At 39.0% G+C, this 7698-nt stretch overlaps 1 pseudogene; it reads left to right on the top strand.

The window, feature by feature from the left end:
* Positions 1–2687: 2687 nt before the first annotated feature.
* On the top strand, positions 2688–2858 carry LOC117083911 (annotated as a pseudogene).
* Positions 2859–7698: the final 4840 nt, after the last annotated feature.

Below are 7698 nucleotides of genomic sequence, written 5' to 3' on the forward strand. Positions count from 1 at the left end.
CCCAAGGCTCTCTGAATCCTTCACAGATCTTCTTGGCTTAGTGGCTGAAGACTGACACTGCCCAATCACCTCAGAAGCCTCCTGGACCATCACAGTCACTTTGGGTAACTCTTACAGTGGAGGGTAAGTCTATCTCCTTCTTAATCAATATGGAGCCTACCCATTCCACATTACCTTCTTTTCAACAGTCTGTTTCCCTTGCCTCCATAACTGTGGTGAGTATTGATGGCCAGCCTGCTAGATTCCTCAAAACTCCCCAACTCTGGTGCCAACTTGGACAGCATTCTTTTTTTTTTTTTTTTTTTAATATCATTGGCTTTATTTATTGTTTGATAGCTTTTTACTTTGCTTGAACTTTGCTGCATTTTTTTCCTCTCCTTGTCTCACCCACTAGGTTGCCCCTTCTCACTCTTTCCTGAGCTAAGGAAGTATATATTGACTTCCAGTCTGAGAAACCTTTTAAATGTAGACAGGACATTTGAAGAATAATCACAATGGTATTTTATTTAATACTTTCACAGCCAGTGAAATCTGTGAATTTTCCTAAGTAATCAATCACTAGCTTAGGTTAGAAGGAATTTACAAAGCTTTACATAAAAGTTCTAAGCCATGAGAGTGAGTATGCAGTGCTCAGGATTGAACAAATCCAAATTCAATTCTGTTAATAAGTATCCTGGTGATTTGTGGTCAGTTACATAACCTCTCTGGCTAAATCATTGCTTTCTTCTTCTACAGAATGAGTGGGTTGGACTTGATATTTAAAACCTCTTCCAGGTTTTATATTATATCTTATATAAGCATTGACCCTCCTTGTAAACTGAAGTAATGTCTTTCCCATGTGTTCATTTCAGGTATTTCGATTCACTTCCTTTCTAAAATAAGGTACTTGCTTTGTTGGTATTAGAATGAATTAAATCCAGATTTTACAGGCTAATGGGACCAGAAACCAGAAATCAGGAAGAATCAAAAGTCTCAGAAGATGCTCAAATTAATATGAAAAATGCTGTGGTTACCCACAGTCATGGAAGGCTTTGGATGAACAACCAAAGAGTCAATACTTACAGGATTTGGAATTTCTGCTATTCCAAATATGTTTTCCATAATAAATTTGTTATGTCAAGGAATTATACTTCACACTTTTTTCCTTTTTTTTTTTTTTATTATACTTTAAGTTCTAGAGTACATGTGCACAACATGCAGGTTTGTTACATTTGTATACATGTGCCATGTTTGTATGCTGCATCCTTTAACTCGTCAGTTACATTAGGTATATCTCCTAATGCTATCCCACCCCCTCCCCCCTCCCTACAATAGGATTCAGTGTGTGATGTTCCCCTTCCTGTGTCCACGTGATCTCATTGTTCCATTCCCACCTATGAGTGAGAACATACGTTGTTTGGTTTTCTGTTCTTGCGATAGTTTGCTGAGAATGATGGTTTCCAGCTGCATCCATGTCCCTGCAAAGGACGCAAACTCATCCTTTTTTATGGCTGCACAGTATTCCATGGTGTATATGTGCCACATTTTCTTAATCCAGTCTCTCACCAATGGACATTTGGGTTGATTCCAAGTCTTTGCTATTGTGAATAGTGCCACAATAAACATACGTGTGCATGCGTCTTTATAGCAGCATGATTTATAATCCTTTGGGTATATCCCAGTAATGGGATGGCTGGGTCAAATGATATTTCTAGTTCTAGATGCTTGAGGAATCGCCATTGATTTCCCACAATGGTTGAACTAGTTTACAGTCCCACCAACAGTGTAAAAGTGTTCCTATCCTGATTTCTTAATGATTGCCATTCTAACTGGTGTGAGATGGTATCTCATTGTGGTTTTGATTTGCATTTCTCTGATGGTGAGAGATGATGAGCAATTTTCCACGGTCTGTTGGCTGTATAAATGTCTTCTTTTGAGAAGTGTCTGTTCATATCCTTTGCCCACTTTTGGATGGGGTTGTTTGTTTTATTCTTGTAAATTTGATTGAGTTCTTTGTAGGTGCTGGATATTAGCCCTTTGTCTGATGAGTAGATTGCAAAAATTTTCTCCCATTCTGTAGGTTTCCTGTTTACTCTGATGGTAGTTTCTTTTGCTGTGCAGAAGCTTTTTAGTTTAGCTAGATCCCATTTGTCAATTTTGGCTTTTGTTGCTGTTGCTTTTGGTGTTTTAGACATGAAGTCCTTGCCCATGCCTATGTCCTGAATGGTATTCCCTAGGTTTTCTTCTAGGCTTTTTATGGTTTTAGGTTTAACATTCAAGTCTCTAATCCATCTTGAATTAATTTTCATATAAGGAATAAGGAAAGGATCCAGTTTCAGCTTTCTACTTATGGCTATCCAATTTTCCCAGCACCATTTATTAAATAGGGAATCCTTTCCCCATTTCTTGTTTTTGTCAGGTTTCTCAAAGGTCAGATGGCTGTAGATGTGTGGTATTATTTCTGAGGGCTCTGTTCTGTTCCATTGATGTATATCTCTGTTTTGGTACCAGTACCATGCTGTTTTGGTTACTGTAGCCTTGTAGTATAGTTTGAAGTCAGTTAGTGTGATGCCTCCAGCTTTGTTCTTTTTGCTTAGGATTGTCTTGTCACCGCAACCAGTCTAGACAGGTTTACCACATTGTTTATGGTTTTTTTATATAAGATTATATGATCCTTTTCTTTACCTCATTGAACTCCTGAGAGCAAGATGGGTCACCAGCAGCTGCACGGGAGCCACCCATGAAAATTAGGCCACAGTTCTCACTCTTATCACATCTGTTCAAACCGGCATGGTCTGATCTGGAAATATGGCCTCCATATGTGCCACCAGTGTTTCTGTCAGTACGTGAAGGATATCAGTTTCATTAAGTTGTACTAAATGATCTTCCTTTAAAGGATTATCCAAAGCATCTACTCAATGAAAAACCATAATAGTTCCCTGTACATAAAATACACATTTGAAAGGAAAAAAAGATTATATGATCTACAACTTTTAACTTATTCATCTTTGATTTCTTTTATTTTTTCTTTTTTTTCTGAGACAAAGACTCACTCCTGTCCCCAGGCTGGAGTGCACTGGCATAATCTCCGCTCACTGCAACCTCCACCTCCCGTGTTCAAGTGATTCTACTGCTTCAGTTTCCTGAGTAGATGGGATTACAGGTGCCTGCCACCATGCTCAGCTAATTGTTTTGTATTTTTAGTAGAAATGGGGTTTCACCATGCTTAGCCAGGCTGGTCTCAAACTTCTGACTTCAGGTGATCCGTCTGCCTCACCCTCCCAAGGTGCTGGGATTACAGGCATGAGCCACCACGCCTGGCCTCATCTTCAATTTCAATTGCTCTTTTTTATTCTTGGCTGGGCATGGTGGCTCACGCCTGTAATCCCAGAACTTTGGAAGGCCAAGGCAGGCAGATCCTGAGGTCAGGAGATCAAGACCACCCTGACTAACACAGTGAAACCCGTCTCTACTAAAAATACAAAAATAAAAAAAAATAGCCTGGCGCGGTGGTGGGCGCCTGTAGTACCAGCTACTTGGGAGGCTGAGGCAGGAGAATGGTGTGAACTTGGGAGGTGGAGCTTACAGTGAGCTGAGATCATACCACTGCACTCCAGCCAGGGTGACAGACAGAGATTAAATCTAAAAAAAAAAAAAAAAAAAGAGAGAGACATTGTAGCCAACAAATAGATGCAATGAATATATTTTGATTAAAAACATAATATTTTAAAAGGAGTAATTATTTTTTATTCAATGAATCTTTGATATAGTCACTTTAAATTCTTAGGTGTTAAGCCTATAAATGTTCAATGGCTTAGATAATGTCTTACACTGCATATCCTACATGCTAATCACTGTGACTGTCAGATTCTCTTTTGTTCATAGCGTTTTTTAAATATAATATTTTGTTTTTCTTATTAAAATGCATTTTTCTCTCATGCCTAAATATTGATAAAAATACAAAGGATTGGTTTGCATCATTTATTAATTCCAAATTCAAATAGCAGTTTTGCTTTTTTTCTTTGTATTCAGTAACTCATTTGTTTCACACAGTAAACATGAGAATTAAGTAACACAATTATAATTATATTCTCATGCTAACAATGGAGAAACATTTGAGTTATTTTTTAATAGTGCTAAAGTCTTATTTTATATTTTTATTACAGATTGTTTCATGTCAAGTAACAAGAATATGAATTTTAATAAATAGTATGAAATTAGAAAATATGATAGTCACAGATTACAGAAGTACACTGAAGAAATAGATTCTATTAAGAGGTGTACATTTATATATACACACACTTTTTATTATATCTACAATAAAATGGAGTATATTAATAGCCATATAACAAGTAAAGTAAAAAGGTTACTTAAAATGTTTTTACATCAAAAGCTCAGTGTCAAGTTGCTTAAATTTTACATTTTACTAACACTTAATGAAAAGCTGATACCAATTTCCCCCAAAAACTGTCAGCAATAGAAGAGGTAACATTTCCCAATTCATCTATTAGCCAGGATTACCATGATCCCAAAACCAGACAAAAGAATCAGAAATAATGAAGACTATGGAACAATGTTCCATATAAATGTAGATGCAGAAATTTTCAAAAACACTAGAAAATTAAATCTAGCAACATATGAAAATGAGTACATACCATGACCAGGTAATATTTGTTCACAAATTTAGTGTTGGCTTAATATTTAAAAAATCAACTAACACATTACCAAATATTACTTACTGACAAGTTTTGTCCTGGTCGCTTCATCTGTACAGGACCCAAGAAACTGCTCTGCTCTTGCGTCTCTAAGAAACCAGGTGCTTAACCATGAGAACGAGGAGAAAGAAAGCTGAAGGAGCCAGAAGAGAAGCCAGCTACAGAAAGAGAGGTGGACAGGACCTCCAGGCGCAGGATGCTTCAGGCAGGGAGGCAGTCAGGGCTGGCAGCTGCCTGAGTCACAAACGAAAGGAGCAGAAGCTCCAGCTTTTAGTTGTATGGCCATTGCCATGAGCAATGTGAAAAGGACTGACTCTCCAACAAATGGCGCCAGATAACTTAATGTTTAAATTAAAAAAATAAAAATAAAAGCCTTGGGGCTGGGCCCAGTGGCTCATGCCTGTAATCCTTGCACTTTGGGAGGCCGAGGTGGGTGGATCACTGGAGATCACGAGTTCAAGACCAGCCTGATCAACATGACAAAAACCTCATCTCTATTAAAAATAGAACATTAGCTGGTCGTGGTGGCACGTACCTGTAATCCTGGCTACTCGGGAGGCTGAGTCAGGAGAATCGCTTGAACCCAGGAGGCAGAAGTTGCAGTGAGCCAAGATCGTGCCACTGCACTCTGGCCTGGGCGACAGAGCAAGACTCTCTCTCAAAACAAAAAACAATATCTTAGACCCTTTTTTTAGTATATTATACAAAAAATGTCTATGTATGCAAAGCAGAAGCTGGAAGTAACATTTGCATACTCATGTTGATAATCTTATTATTCATGAAACCAAAACTTGGAAGCCACTTAAATGATTTTTGATGTATAAATGGATTTTTTTGCTTTTAATTGAGACAGGGTCTCACTCTGTCATCCAAGTTGAAGTGCACTGGTGCCATCTTGACTCACTACAACCTCTGCCTCTGGGATTCAAATGATTCTCCTGTCTCAGCCTCTGGAGTAGCTGGAATTACAAGTGTGTGCCACCACACTTGGACATTTTTGCATTTTTAGTAGAGACTGGGTTTCTCCATGTTGTCCAGGCTGGTCTGGAACTCCTGACCTCAGGTGATCTGCCCACCTCTGCCTTCCAAAGTGCTGGAATTACAGGCTCGAGCCCCCACACCCAGTCATATAAATGGATTTTTAAAATGGCATATACATTTGATGAAATATAATTATAACTTGTAAAAGGAAATTATGTCACATGCTACAATAAAGATAAATCTTTAGGGCCAGTGTGGTGGCTCACTCCTATAAGTCAAACAGTTTGGGAGGGTGAGGCAAAAAATGTTCTGAGCCCAGGAGTTTATGACTAGCTGGGCAACACACACACACACACACACACACACACACACACACACACAGATAACCTTTAGGACATTATGTTAAGTGAATTATGCCAGAACAAAATAACAAAGAGGATATAATTTGAGTTATATGAGATATCTTCAGTAGTCATGTGACACCTTACCTTGTTTTAACCTGAGTGGCTCTCTCCTAGCAGAGAGAGAGCCGGACAGACTCCATTTTAGTTTCTTCACTTGCAACCCCTTTTACCTCCTTCCAGGCATAGCTAGTGTAAAACTGACTGAAAGTACGTCCAGCAACGCACCTGCTGATAAGATATTGAGGCGAGCTGCACCAGCAGCTCCTGGGGACACACTAGGTGGACGGCACCCAAAACCCCTACACTTATCTCTTTCTGATAGTTTAAGTCCCTGCAACTGGAGCTGCTTGTTTTTTTGTAACTGTATTTGTAACCAATTAATTTTTTAAGTTTCTGCCAGTTCTGCTTCTGCAAAAATTGCTTCAGCTAAAATCCCCCTCACCTATTTAGACCACAGTATAAAAACAAAACTAGCCCCTTCCTCAGGTCTGAGAGAATTTTGGGCATTAGCTGCCTCTCAGTCACCGGCTAATAAAAGACTCTTTAACTTGTCTCAAAGTGTGACATTTCTCTATAACTCGCTTAGTTACAGCAGTCAAACTGATAAAAATTGAAAGTAGAATGGTGTTTGTCAACAACTGGGGTAGGGGGTAAAAGGGGAAGTTCTTGCTTAATGGGTTTGAGTTTTGAGTTCTACTTTTGCAAAATGTAAAAATTCTAAGGTCTGTTGCATAATTTTTTTTTCATACCGAGTCTTGCTGTGTCGCCCAGGCTGGAGTGCAGTAGGGTGATATAGGCTCACTGCAACCTCCACCTCTCGGGTTCAAGAGATTCTCCTGCCTCAGCCTCCTGAGTAGCTGTGATTGCAGGCACCTGCCGCCATGCCCAGCTAATTTTTGTATTGCATAAACATTTTAATACATTTAATACCACTAAACTATAAACTTCATGGTCAAATATATGTAATAACACTTTTAAAAGCATAATTATTAAAGGTATACAATTTTTAATAGGATTGACCTTGCATCTTCTTTGCTTTATGATTATGTAAAGTATCATGCCAATTTTCTACTCTCTTTCTTTCTTTCCTTCCTTCCTTCCTTCCTTCCTTCTTCCTTCCTTCCTTCCTTCCTTCCTTCCTTCCTTTCTTTCTTTCTCTCTCTCTCTCTTTCTCTCTCTCTCTCTCTCTCTCTTCCTTCCTTCCTTTCTTTCTTTCTTTCAGATGGAGTCTCACTCTGTCCCCCAGGCTGAAGTGCAGGTGGCGTAATCTCGGCTCACTGGAGCCTTTGCCTCTCAGGTTCAAGCAATTATCCTGTCTCAACTTCCAAGTAGTTGGGACTACAGGCGCTTGCCACCATGCCCGGCTAATTTTTGTATTGTTAGTAAGACGGGGTTTCACCATATTGGCCAGGCTGGTCTCGAACTCCTGACCTTGTGATATACCCTCCTCAGCCTCCCAAAGTGTTGGGATTATAGGCATGAGCCACTGCTCCTGGCCATTCTACCTTCTCTTTCTAATCCTACTGAGATTTTCTTAACTCTTTTCTACTCTTCCATAATGAGTAAATTCAGTGCATTTCTCTGAGATTTATTGTTAACGAAATTTTTACTTTTACTTT

The sequence above is a fragment of the Trachypithecus francoisi genome, unplaced genomic scaffold (genome assembly GCF_009764315.1).
Source record: "Trachypithecus francoisi isolate TF-2019V2 unplaced genomic scaffold, Tfra_2.0 Contig00405, whole genome shotgun sequence".
NCBI lineage: Eukaryota > Metazoa > Chordata > Mammalia > Primates > Cercopithecidae > Trachypithecus > Trachypithecus francoisi.